Raw genomic sequence first — 15321 nt, forward strand, 5'->3', positions numbered from 1 at the left:
ACTCCGACCCTCAGCTGTTTACCAAAACTTGTTATTGTTTGAACTACAGATTGCCCCTTTAAGTGCATTTACTCACAGGGAGATGACAGGGTTGGCTTTCCAAGGTTACACTAAGTGTCTGCAACTCTCTAGGTACCATCGTGAGTAAATAGCCCTACAGGGGTTTGTATTAATGATGCAATCAATTTCTCTTCGTATTGCCCTTCCAATGGGTTCAGAACACTTAACAAATTGCCTGGCCCAGCATCACTTTCGTGAGTATGACAAAAACCCTCTTCCTGCCATTATGCCTATCAATCACTTCCTCTCCTCGTCTCCTCTCCTTAGGAATTTATAGGCGATAGCAATACGTTGAAAGTCTATCCAGACCTTTCACCTCACAGTGGTCATGAACAACAGGGGGCAAGGTAAGGAACCCAATAAAAAGGAAACCGGTATTAGTATACAAGCTAGGCCTAATTCCTTTTTATTTTGGGCTTAATCACATCGGGGAATCCCCATTGAGATCCTGATGTGTCAGTGTCTTCATTTCGAGGTGGATTCTAGCACTTTAAATGAAGAGTAAAATGGCAAATGTCGTGCATGGATGGCCTTATCCCTCACTCGACACTTTCGCAACCACTGTGTCCAAATAATTTATAATGTTCTGTGCACTCCCCTTCATGGATTTGAATGAACTTGACTGGGCCATGATATTAAATGTTTGGGATCTTTAATGTTAAAGTTTCCAAACAGTGAAAATCATGTTTTTCATCAAATTGGATGATATTTGGATGAAACCAGTTCATAATAGTTTGACCCAAGTATAACAAAATACTGTAGCGGGTACATTGACAAAGTTGATCATAAAGTTACTGGTCTCCTGCCCCATGAGCAACCCATGTCAAACGCTTGGATTCAGGAGGCAAGCATTACTTCCGGCTTTATGCAACGTCACGTAAAGGCAAACATTTTATACACCAATTTTATAATCTTAACTAATTTAAATATGTAACACATTAAAGCCGTCATCACGTGCGCATCATACGGAAGATAGCTCAAGCAGAATGTGGCAGAAAGATACTGGTATTTAACCTATTTTCATCTGTGTTATGACTTAGCTAGCAAGCTACTTACCAGCATGCCAGAAAAAGCACATTGTGTTGTGACTGGATGCCATAGTGTTAATTTAAAGTTTAACTATTTTCCGATGAATAAAGACATCAGCCAGCCCTGGCTGCTTTTCATGTCGGGTGGACAGGCTGAGGCTGCACCTAAAATTACAAAAATGTAATGCGTGTAGTGCACATTTCGAATGAAGTTGCTTTTAAAAAAATTGGGGACAACAATCGATGGGTCTTGCCAGGAAGCTAATCATGAGGACAGATGCTGTATCACCATGACAGTGGATCTTGCAAGCGCTCAGAGTTGGATGTGTCTGACACGGTTGGCAACAACGTTAGCTAAAGCAACTGTGGCTGCTTTAATTTGTGAAAGGTATTTGAGTGTGGGACATTTGTTTTATTGCTTTAAGGTTACATTGGTTATTAGCTAGCTGCCCCCCAGACAGTCACTATATGTGTTTTGTTCTTCCACCACGAAGCCCCCTGAGTGCCAGCCCACCAACAAAGGAAATTGACACCCAATGTAAGCTTCCAGTATTACCAACACCAACAAATTATTTATTTTATTTAACCTTTATTTATCAGGGAGACTTACTGAGATCAAGGTCTCTTTTACATGAGAGCCCTGAATTATATAAATTACAGAAAATACACACACAAAAGCAGAAAGAAAAACATGGTATTGAAAAACGAACACATTCATCAGTAATAAGGTCCTCAATTAGCTTTCTGATTGCCCTAGAGGTACCAAAACATCAAAGTTAAGAACATTTTGAAGATTGTTTCACAAATAAGATGCATGATTTAGCTTGCTAGAGGATCCTGTCTCGGATTTACGTACAGAATAATACAAAATTCCTTGAGACCAGGTTGCAACCTACCCATAGGAGTTTAAGAACTGCCAGCAAACAGCTGGCACAAAGGACAGTTTTCCACAAAAGGAGTCGCGGTGTGTAGAGTATGTCATTTACCCCTGACAATAATTTCCATTCCATTGTGTGGGCTGTTGTCTTATAGTTGATTGGGTTGTTGATGTATAGCCTGTCATTGGGACAAATCATGATTACTATATTGTCTTTTCACTATCATCAAGCTGGAATGATAGACATTTTAGAAAATTCTACATCTACTCTCGGCACAGCTTCCCAGGCAAATACATCCACCAAAACTGTTGGTGGTGGCACCACCTTGCTTGGGTCAGGACATCCCAACCTCCACCTCTAAAACAGTCATGGAGGAGTCCTCTTTTGATGAAAGTGACACTGCAAACAGATGCCCTGATGATGTTCCCTCATACCATCCAAGTGTCTCAAGCTGGGATGAATCTCCAATCAAACAGCAAGTGTAGATCTTCATGGCTCTGTCTTCTATATCATACTCTACCATGGCCTTCCTATTGGAAGAGGAATTGCCAGTCCCAATTCAATCCCCCCTTCCCTCTCCCCCTTGTCCCTAACACGTCAATGTTTACAGATCTAAATAGTGTGGAAAGGTATAAGTAGTAATGGAGCTTCCATCAAATTGTTTATAACTTACAAATCAGCAAACAGTAAAGGGTTAGGGTTAGTAAAGGGTTAGGGCTAAGGGGAGGGTTAAGAAGTGAATTGGGACTGGTTGTGACACTGCTTTGAATGTCTCTACACCAACCTTTACTAGATATCGAATAATTACTCCCATCCATGTGTCCTCAATTCCTTGTCTCAATGGCATTGCTCATTGGAGGAGGAGACCGTTGATTCTCCTCCATCAGGTTTGAAGAGGTTGTGAATAATAGAGACAACAGTGATGGGAGGAAGCAAGAATTTGACAGATAGTTACTCAAATTATTTCTGTTATGACCTTTACTATGGGCTTGTTTTCTACTCATACTGTAAGAATGTAGATTCAACCACAAAACATTATTTCCATGATTGATAACTTCGATAAAGTAGACTACATATATTGTCATCATTTGAAATGTATTGTGAGTCTGGATACTTTTTGGAGTGTTGGGAGGTTTCTTGAGTCCTGTGAGTGTGTTCTTTCCCCACAGATCACCACCGAAATCCATGCAGGACATTACAAAATACATTATGTATAAGGATTGCCTGTTGGAACTCTTCCAGACTGCCCCATCTGCACAAGGGTGTGCCGTGTCACAAGGTTTGTGAGGGGGACATTCTTGTCTGTGGAGCAGAAATGTTCCTACAGCGACTGCTCATTTACCAGACAGTGGAAGAGCCAGCCCCTCATTGACAGCATCCCAGATGGAAACCTCCACCTCTGCTGACATATACACCTCACTGGGTCATCTTTATCCAGTCAAAGAAGGCAAGTTAAAACACACATACTGGGATATATTCTGTTGTTCAATTGCCATTCCAATTCAAAACTATGTACTCAACCATGAGTGTGGTCTTTACAGATGCTGACAGCTCTGCATGTGAGGACGATTTGCCGCTCCATATACATCTCTCACACCAGCTCTTAGGTGGAGCCTACCATATATTTATTTTCTACAATACTGAGCAGGCCGAGCTGATTCATTCCATGACACAGAGGGAGGGATGAGTTGCCATTGGAGGAGACATGAGGACAGACTCCCCTGGCCACTTGGGTAGGTGAAACAACCCCAGAATTGCTCTTCATCTTATGGTGCTCCACAGTAGCTAACAATGTTTCTCTCAACAAGTAGGTGCGTGTTTGTCACCACAGTATATCGTCTATTTAGAAGAGTTTGGGTCATACTCCGTGATGGACATTGAAACTGTCAAGATTGTGGATGTCCAGCAGGTGTTTATTTTCTTTTCACAAATTGACTTTAATTTATCAAATAATTTAGCAATGATGTTGGCGGCAGTAGCCACATGGAGAAGGAGGGACTGAAAAGGAGCCTTGAATTCCTGCGAAGGTCCAATGTGAGGGTCACATTGATGATCACGGATCGGCATCCCCATATCCAGAAATTCCTCAGAGAGCTGTGTGCTGGGATCATCCACTACTATGATTCCTGGCATGTAGCAAAATGTAAGAAGTCATATAAAAGCAAGATTTAGCTAGACTGTTACAATGGCAATAACCATTGTGGAAAGCGGAAGTAGTAGCCAAGGACAAGAAATGTCTTAAGATGAAAATATTGACGCAGAGCATCACCAACCACCTCTACTGGTCGGCGAGTGCTGGACCAAGTGGTGAATAGGGTGGCCCGGTGGACATTGCTTTTCAAGTCACCTGTAGATCTCCTCACACTTGACAATCCTCTGTTCCCAAAGTGCCTCCATGCTCCCTCCAGAAGCACAAACAAATGGCTGAAGCCTGGTATATACTGGAGTTGGCACAATAAATTAATCAACTCTGTGACTTTTTCAGATATGTAATACTACTCACTTCAATTCAAGCGCCCACACCAGTGTACAAACTTGAAAAGCTGCTGCTGAACAAGCAGTTGCTCAAGGATGTTGCCAAGCTGAGCCCTCTCCACCAGTCCTCTGCCCCGGAAGGCTTCCACAGCCTCATCCCAAGAATGTGGCTTTTTCCTACCTTGGAATAATGTGCACAGTGCATTCGGAAAGCATTCAGACCCCTTGACTTTTTCCACATTTTGTTACGTTACAGCCTTATTCAAAAATGTATTACACAGTTTTTTTCCTCATCAATCTACACACCATACCCGATAATGACAAAGCAAAACATTAAAAAAAAAACATTTTTGGAAGTGTAAAATATAAAAGGTACAAATATAAAAAATATACAGTATATAACATTTACATAAGTATCTAGACTCTTTACTCAAAACTTTGTTGAAGCACCTTTGGCAGTGATTACAGCCTGGAGTCTTCTTGGGTATGACACTAGAAGCTTGGCACACCTGTATTTGGGGAGTTTCTCCCATTCTTCTCTGAAGATCCTCTCAAGCTCTGTGAGGTTGAATGTGGAGCGTAGCTGCATAGCTATTTTCAGTGGCTGGGCCACTTAAGGACATTCAGAGATTTATCCAGAAGCTACTCCTGCGTTGTCTTGGCTGTGTGCTTAGGGTCGTTGTCCTGTTGGAATGTAAACCTTTGCCCCATTCTAAGGTCCTGAGCATTCTGGAGCAGATTTTCATCAAGGATCTCTCTGTACTTTGCTCCATTCATCTTTCTCTCAATCCCGACTAGTCTCCCAGTCCCTGCGCTGAAAAAAATCCCTGCCAACCACCATGCTTCACCGTAGTGAATGGCGCCAGTTTTCCTCCAGACATGACGCTTGGCATTCAGGCCAAAGAATCTTGTTTCTCATGGTCTTTAGGTGCCGTTTTGCAAACTCCAAGCGGGTGATCATGTGCCTTTACTGAGGAATGGCTTCCGTCTGGCCACTCTACCATAAAGGCCTGATTGGTCAAGTGCTGCAGAGATGGTTGTCCTTCTGGAAGGTTCTCCCATCTCCACAGAGGAACTCTGGAACTCTGTCAGAGTGACCAAGGCACTTCTCCCGCAATTGCTCAGTTTGGCCAGGTGGCCAGCTCTAGGAAGAGTCTTGGTGGTTCCAAACTTCTTCCATTTAAGAATGATGGAGGCCACTGTTTTCTTGGGGACCTTCAATGCTGCAGACCTTGGTAGTGCATGTCTCTGACATGCACTACCAACTGTGGGTTACCTTAGTTAGACAGGTGTGCCTTTATAAATCATGTCCAATCAATGTAAACAGGATGCACCTGAACTCAATTTAGGGTCTCATAGCAAAGGGTCTGAATACTTATAAATAAGGTATGTTTTTTATTTTTAATACATTTTCAAAACATTTCTTGAAACCCATTTTCGATTTGTCATTATGAGGTATTGTGTGTAGATCAATGAGGATTTAAAAAAATTGAATCCATTTTAGAATAGTAACAAAATATGGAAGAATTCAAGGGGTCTGAATACTTTCCGAATGCACTGCAAAATGCGTTGCTACAGATGCAGGTTCGATACCCGTGCAGGCTGCCACCGGGAGACCCATGAGGTGGCTTTTGGTTTTAATTTAGAATCCTCTATATGTAATTAGTGGTGGAGAGTCAGGTCATATTTTTCGATATACTGTAGGCCTACCGTAGGCGACATGAGTCTCACTAGTGTTGAGTAATAAAAAAAAAACTGTAAAAAGTGGTGTAGGTTTTATTTATTTAAAGAGCATATTGAAGTTAGAAGCAACAGGATTTGAGGCAAAAACCTACAACTATTTCAGCACCGTTTCGCACTGATCTGAGACAAGCATGGGGACTGATCTTGATAAATAAATGAGATTTTTATTTTCACTTAATCTCTGTTTGGGTATTGGTTAGACTATAATAAAAAAAATAGGGTGCAGACATGTTGTGCTCTTAGTGTAGCCTTTATTTAACTAGCCAAGTCAATTAAGAACAAATTCTTATTTACAAGGACTGCCTACTCCTTCCTCCCCGTCGAGGAATTGAACCCCGGTCTCCCACGTGCCCTACCCGCATGACATGGGGATTCTTTAGCTAAATAACCGAGAAGCCCCTGACCGCAGTGTGCAGTTCGGGGCCGGGCTCAATGTGGGCGGAGTCAAACGTGTTTAACCCGAACCCTTCCAGTCTCCTTCAAGGTCACCCAAGTTGAGGTTCACGTCGAAGGTATCAACGTCAATGAAAGCGAATCTTAATCGAACCTAACCTACATGGTTAAAAATATAAACCATGGAAGTAAGCAAGACTGTCATTATGCATAATGTACTTTGTAATATTCATGTTATACCAGTGCAGTGGTATATTTTTATATAACCAACTACCGCACCGATGTTAGCATAGCGTTAATTAGCACCCATTTGCACTTGAGCTAGCTAATTAGCAATAGCACCCTTTTGCACGTGAGCTAGCTAATTGCTTACAATGAGGGAATCTTAGTTGGACACATTTGCCTACTTGAGTTACTACAGTTATGTAATCGATTTGATCGTTGATTTTCTGTTTCTTCAATGTATGCCTTGTTGTGTTTAGCTGACTCTAAATGTGTATCATTGATGCTGACGGCCATTCCCTAAGTTACACATAGCGAGTCTACACAGCCTACACATAGTATATACAATAATGAAATCCCCTGGTCCCAAAATATATGGCAAGTCAAGAAAAGTCATTGAAGTTAAATAAGAAAAACGTCAAAACACATTTACGGAGAAAGCATTCACATTGCTTTGAAACAGTGTCCAGGGAAAGATTTTTGACATGTGAGTGCATTGATGTGAGAAATGGTGTGTTAGCAGTCGAAAATACATTTTCTGGTCCAGCAACACCCATACATGTTGTGAAAAATTCTTGGGCTAATTCAGTTCCAACTGTGTTCAAAACTGTTATGGATGCTGAGTTTAAAAAGCTGTTGAATTGTACTTTTTCTTTACTTTCACATCCACTGTGTTCACAGAAACATTGCTCGGATCTTGTCCCCTGGACCTTGGAGGACTTTTGGTGTGGATGATGTTCAGGTTAGATATTCCTTTAAATTATTCCACTGAACTGTACCATTTGATTGTCATTCCTTTATTGAAAATTGTACCTTGTTCACACCACAGGGCCTACCAAAGCAAGGTTTCTCAAACAACTGTGGGGTGTTTGTTTTGATGGTAAGATGCTGGCTATTCAGTATATTATATTCGTCCTATTTTCTGTTATAACATATGAAAAGTTATTATTATTTATGTGCTTGCAGCATGCAAAGCACACTATTGTTATTGCTCATACTTTTTCTTGTCTATTATTCTTAACACTTTTTGGGACCTATTTCCTACAGTTTTTACACTACATACATCAAACTCCTGCAGAGCTGGACGCTGATGTGACATGCTGTGACTTCTTAGGTCTTCTACATCCTGAAATATATTCCTGGGGGGAGTAATATTATTATTTACTGTTATCATAACTATTAAACTTAACCTACTCTTTCTTAACTTACAGTACGCTCTGTACATTGCAATGGAAGCACAGTGTGATTTCACTGAGGTATGTATAAATGATGAAATTCTCATCACTAGTGGATATAATGTTTTTTGGGAGACCCATCCGATTGTGTGATTTTCTTTTTCAAAGGAAAACATGCAGCAAATTAGGCGATGGTGGTGCCTAGTTCTCCTGCAGAACTTTCCCATGCCGTAAGTCTTGAACATTTTAAACATGTTCTATGTGGAGGCAGTTGACAACAAGAAAATTACTGTCTTTGCCTCTTGAGGAGCAGGGTTGAAGCCATTTTTGAGGAGTGGTCAAACCTTGTTTTTGTCTGCTGTGTTAATTGTTTCAATTGTTAATTGTGTTATGTTGTTTAGTAAAGATGATGTAGAAGTCATCCGAGTCTCTGATCTCTTTACTGGAGCTGGTCTAACTTAATGTACAAAGCACATTCAGCTTGTCAGTATATCTATATGGTATAGACTGTCTCCATTCTCATGAGGGATGTAAATAGCATTATAAATCAGGATAGGTAGTAACTGTATTTATATGCTCAATGAAATAATATCATTACAAAGTTACATTTATCAACACAATTTTAACAGTACATGACATACATAACAAGTCTGTTGTTCACTGCAACAATATCAGTAGCTTGTCTCAAATATAGCATGAAGCAAAAAGTGTTACAACACATGTGCTGGTACCACTTGATATAATATTTCTTATGATCTTCAAAAAGGAAATAAGTTTGTATTCAACGTGTGCCTAGATCAAAAGTGTGTCTTTGTATTCAGTGTGTGACTGTCAAACCTCAGATAAAAAAATAAAAACGGTGGGCAAGGTCAAACATTTGACTCCTCCCACATTGAGCCCCGCCCCAAATTGCACACTGCAGTCAGGGGTATTTGAAATAGCCCCGTACTGTGCTGCCGACCATCACGTCGTACAGCGCCATATTTTCCGTTCCACCCTAATGGAAACCCAGAGCATTTCTCGTTTTTCTTGGAATAGAAACACCATAATATTAATCAAATTATTTAAGCAAGTACCAATCAAAAGTTTGGATACACCTAATCATTCCAGGATTTTTCTTTATTTTACTATTTTCTACATTGTAGAAACGTAGTGAAGATATCCCAACTATTAAATAACAGATATGGAATCAGTTAAGAACAAATTCTTATTTACAAGGACAGCCTACTTCTTCCTCCTGGTCGGGGAATTGAACCCCGGTCTCCCGCATTCCCAGGTTTACTACAGTATGTATTGTAGGCTGTTTACTTGTCAGACTGCACAGTTGCCTAATAAACAAATACAGGTGGCTTATATCTTCAAAATACTTTAAATGCTTTATTATCCAAATGTAAAAGCATATACTGTACAGTACTGTATTTCTTCATCAGCATCTTTATGCTTTCGTTAATAAATGAATGATACAAATACTCTCAGATGTTGATTTAGTTATGGATCCATAATTAATTACTATCGGAATAAATATCACTGAATTAGAGAAATATTGGAACAAAGTTGTTTAATGAAGGCAAATAAATTGTTGCTTACTGGAAAATACTCTTTCAAACACACATGGTCACGTTGTACAGCGTCATTATGGCTATAAGCAGGGCTATATTTTTGCCTTTATTCAGATTACAATCGCTCACTGTCATTTTTTTGAAAACTAAATAATCTTCAAAATATCGTTGTATGTAGCCTTCCCACTGTGGATGTCTATTTCAGCACCGTTTCGCACTGCTCTGACAAGCATGGAGAAACGAAAATGTTCAATTATATTCCATGATATTCTTAAGATATATGTGTTGACTGAATGATGTGATGTCTGCAAGTGATGTCTGCTAAATAATCAAGTTAGGTTTCTCCAGAAAAAAATATTCTAAATAACAGGCTTTATTTACAAATTTGTGAGAATGTCTCACCCCATGTTCAAGAATTGCGTTTTTCTCAGCTCATTCTAGGTTAAATGAAAACGAAATCTCCATAATATCGTAACTTTTTCAACAAAGCGATTATTATTATTAATTAATTCATAATTATATAAAAGCCTCTTAGATATTCTCACAGATCCTATCGGAAAATGCCGCTTAGATATTCATTTAGAATTGTCACGTTCTGACCTTAGTTCTTTTTTTTATGTCTTTGTTTTGGTTTGGTCAGGGCGTGAGTTGGGGTGGGCATTCGATGTTTTTCTATGTTTGTATTTCTGTGTTTGGCCTGGTATGGTTCTCAATCAGAGGCAGCTGTCGATCGTGGTCTCTGATTGAGAATCATACTTAGGTAGCCTGTTTTCCCACTATGGGTTGTGGGTAGTTGTTTTCTGTGTCTGTGTTTTACCATACAGAACTGTTTCAGTCTCGTTCATTTCTCTTTTTGTTTTGTCATTCAGTGTTCAGTTGCATTTCATTAAAATTGACACTTACCACGCTGCACATTGGTCCGATCTTTCATACTCGTCATCAGACGAGGACGAGTACCGTTACAAGAATCCTCCAATCCTCTAAATGTAATTATTGGCTGAGAGTCACGTCATTGAAAAAAAAATATTTATGAGGTACAGTGCAATATTTTCCATTCCATCCTAACGGAAAACCTGATGTTTTCGTTTTTCTCGGAATAGAAACACCATAATATTAATCAAATTAATTAAGACAAATTTCTTAAAATCAATCACATGTACTATGTTATTACAAAAAAAAAATTAAATTCTCTAGTAATGCCAATATGGGAGACTATCAAATGCTTCTAAAAGTTACTCTCTGGTGGTCAAACTAGCACTAACTTGCATTAACGTAAAAAATGGCTGACAATTAAATAACGTGCCATAGAATGCTGCAGCAGCCCGCAAGGTGTGCTGCAGTATGACGCAACTTTTAAAGGAAGAACCACTGTACATCACAAAAAACATGTTTTTTATCATCACGTGTAATGAATAATGACTACAATAGTATAGTTTTTCCTAAACAAATGTGCATGTGACATTAACACTTGAAACAAACCCTTATCGCTGTACCTGGCCGCCATGCATTTCAATGAGAATGCCGACCGCAGCCAGGCAACCACCGCAGCAGGAATGCTGCGATTCAATATCAGCATTCCCAAAGCAAAGAAGGGGGATATGCTGTGACGCCTGTGAAGGCAGATCCAACATAATGTAAGTCATAGTTTTTCATTCCAAATCTGCATCAATTTAGCATTTCAGGCACACAATAATTCCAAATACTAGCATTGAAAGTTGTACTAAAAAGTACACAACTAAATATTGCATATTTCTAAATGAGTACTTCTAAAACATCAGAAAACACATTGCAGAATACGTGGCTCACTACATCATTGAATTGATAGCATCAAAACTCAGTAAAGTATAGTAAAGAAAATCTAATTCACTACCTATAACATTTCCCTTTTAAAATACATTACAGGCAACGTAGACAGACTCTTGGATCTCCTCTTCAACAAGGTCACCCTTGATCCAGCACCGTATGTGGCGAAGCTGTGCGAGCTGTCCATCCCAGGACCCGTCTACCCAGTGTGAGAGGCCTGACAAGGCTGGATTTGTTTCCCGTTTCAATCACACAAGTGTGTGACTGAAGCATGCTCAATCACCGTAGTTGGTGATTTTTGGAAACGCAACCAAGTCATTCATTTTTAAGTGATAATAAAAAATATAAATACATTGTTTTATTTTTTCTAGCATTGGGACGGGAGATGAGTTTTACAAATTGTACAAATGGGTCCTGCACACAGTAGGGGTCCAGGGTCCTACATTAGGCTTCTGGCTCTAATAATAATTGATGACACCATTATTTTGATGACTATTTAGAATATGCTGGCCTATTGTATATGATCAAATAAGTGTAATTTATAATGCTAATGCAGAGGCACCAAGTCATTGTCCAGTACATTTCTTGTATGCTGTTTTCACCCTCATGTCTTAGCTTCAAAGCTTACTCAGGCTTTACTAATTTCTTGTGAAGAAGTGCATCAACTGTATTCTGTAATTAGTTACGAAACAATTCAAAGGCAATTATGTATTGCTGCTGTTTGTCAGATACCCAACAGTCCATGAACAACTCTGTTAACCCATTAGGCCATTTGAGAGAAAATGGGTTGAGACATAAGCTCTGTTGGAATACTCATACTAACTGCACTAACCATACTATTTGTGACATAACTTGTGTATGTAGTATGCTTATTGGTCATAGTATGGATATAGTTAGTATACCAAAAGTTCCCGGATATCGTACTGAATTCGGCAAAATACGAAGTATACAAGCAGTGGACACTTTTCCCATGCTTTTAGGGCCCATAATGCAGTTGTTCAGAAAATGGGCGTGGCTTCAGAACGTTTTCAGATTTGAAGAAAATGGGGGAAAATATACAGCCAAAGTCCGACGAGAGTGGATACAACTTCATTGCTTTAACTAATTATGACAAATGTTAAGAAAATGTAGAGCAATGTAATAAAGAAGACTTTTCAAATAAGTTAAGTTACACGTTATGTTGGCTGACAATTTGCTAGCTACGCTATCCTTACGAACTGCAGAGCATTACAGCAGTATGTTAGCTAGTTACCAAACGTTAGTTGGCTACTAAGACATTGAACTTGCGAGGCAGTATATTAGCCATCTAACTAACTACCAAACATTTATTGACTTTAGTATATTAACTATATGCTATCTAACTACCCAACGTTTATTGACTTGATTATTCATGTCATTCTTAGCTAAGTGGTGTAGTCGTTTTGCGTTCTCAATGGACATTGTTAATTCTGGATATCTACTCCGGGTGCATTCCTAAATTCACTCTGGCTATCTACTCCGATTTCAGAGCACTCTCATCTGAGTGCCAAAGGGCAGAATAACTGATGAACACCTGTTGAACATGGCTGGTGTCAGTAAACGTCTGCAAAAAATAATAATAATTAAACTGTTGCTAGCAGCACAGTTACAGTCACCAACACTCTGGATAACATGAAAACAGCCTAACCAGCTCTGCTAGGCTGAGGAAAATGGTCAGAGTGAGGTGTTCTTTCATTTGTGTCTGGAAGTAGCTAGCCAACGTTAGCCAGGGTGCTTGACTGCCATTGTGAGGTCAGAATGCTCGGATCAACTCTACTCCTCGGCCAGAGCGTCCAGTGTGCGCTTTGAACAATCCGGATTTACGAACGCCCAGAGCGCACTCCGGGTGCACTCTGACACTCAAGATTGAATTACGAACACACCTGAAATTGTAAAATGTCTGGCTAGTCATTTTTTATGCTAATAAGCTAGCAAGAGGTTGCATAGCAACAGCATCAACTTCCGGTAGACAGGTGAAGCGCTAGTACGCTCAACTGAAACGATACCGTTAAGTTTACAGTATACTAAAATGAACTAATAGTATTTGGTATGTAGTATACAGTATGTTAGTATGGGTATTCAGACACATATATACTATTTAGCCTTGGAAGTCAAGTAATCAATAATGTGGCCCATTGTTTACCTAGTTACCTGGCAATGACCACAAGGATTTCAAAGAGCTGTCAGTCAAGGTAAGCTCATGAATATAAGTGCCCCGCCCACTCAACCTGTTCTTTCAGGCTTCCTGATTGATGGAGATGAGATAAAAGGTACAATTATGAGCATTTTAATTGCGTAAAAAGATTATAGGTGATGTTCTGGTCACTAAAAGGCTGTTTTTACTTGGGAAAAATAATGAGTCTGCGGGGCCTATAAGAAAGATAGTGGAAACTCCCTCTACTGGCCCATGTTGGACACCAATCCAATGCTTTCACACGTGGGAAGGAATGAACAAGTGCACACTTTGGAGAAAAATGTAATATTGTGGTGCAGATGGAGCATACTAACCAGCTTCCCCTTCACCCACTTCAAATGACTGTCAGTCAGATTACATTCTCATGTTATTCACATGGAGTGTACATTTTAACGTGAACTGAGGGGGGAGAGAAGGGCAAAATACAAATGGAATCGAGGTCTGCTTCTCAACTAGAGGGCTTGACCGCCCTCTAGTGATATTTGGTCATCATTACATCATTCTGGTTCTATGGCTTGTTGAAGCCAGGAATCGAAAACGAAAATTATTGTTTCATTATGAAGTGAAACTAATGAAACAGAGCAATATTCAGTTTGGATTCCGACCTATGGTCATTGGTCACCCTCAACCTTAAACTGAAAGAAGAATCCTCAACACAATCCCAGTGATGTACAAAGTTTATTTTTGTCAACGCAGGTACATAACTACAGATATTACAGATGTAAAAGCTGTGGTAATTTCTTTGGGTTGTAACATTCCGGCAAGCATATATTTGGACAAATAACATTGCTCTTTTATCTTTAGTTGTGAACAGTGCCTAGTATAGTGGTTCTGAGACTGCAGTATTTTGGCTTCATGTAATGGCATAGACAGAAAAGGCAAAAGGGTGGTTCTGACAGTAACATTTATGTCTCAGTTGGGGAAAGTAATTAAGGCTTTGATGATGGACCTCTGATGCTACTAAACATATTGACAATGCTTGCCTGCTTATTTTTACCTTATTCTTTTTAAATTGCATTTCTAGTTCTGCTCTCTTTTCTTCATTTGAATTATGAACATGAAACTGAAGAACAACATTGAAAACGTGTGAGTTAAAGTGCATTGGGGTTACATTCAAATGTATGTTTTTCTTCGGTCTCATTCAGTGCCAAGAAATTATAACTAGCAACTACTAAAGTGTGCATATTCTTTGAATGAATCTGATAATCTGCCTGAAAAGAGACAAACATTTGCAAGCAAGACTGCATTTACAGAAATGTTCCAAATTCTTAGCCCCATTACATACACTACCGTTCAAAAGTTTGGGATCACTTAGAAATCTCGTTTTTGAAGAAAAAGCTACTTTTTTGTCCATTAAAATAAAATAAAATAGATCAGAAATACAGTGTCGACATTGTTGATTTTGTAAATGACTATTGTAGCTGGAAATGGCTGATATTTAATGAATATCTACATAGGTGTACAGAGGCCCATTATCAGCAACCATCACTCCTGTGTTCCAATGGCACGTTGTGTTAGCTAATCCAAGTTTATCATTTTAAAAGGCTAATTGATCATTAGAAAACCCTATTGCTGAAAATTGTTGTCCTCATTAAAGAAGGAATAAAACTGGCCTTCTTTAGCCTAGTTCGGTATCTGGAGCATCAGCATTTGTGGGTTCAATTACAGACTAAAAATGGCCAAAAACAATTAACTTTCTTCTGAAATTCATCAGTCTATTCTTGTTCTGAGAAATTAAGGCTATTCCATGCGAGAAATTGCCAAGAAACTGAA

This window comes from Salvelinus namaycush, chromosome 14, assembly GCF_016432855.1.
Source record: "Salvelinus namaycush isolate Seneca chromosome 14, SaNama_1.0, whole genome shotgun sequence".
NCBI classification, from domain to species: Eukaryota; Metazoa; Chordata; class Actinopteri; order Salmoniformes; family Salmonidae; genus Salvelinus; species Salvelinus namaycush.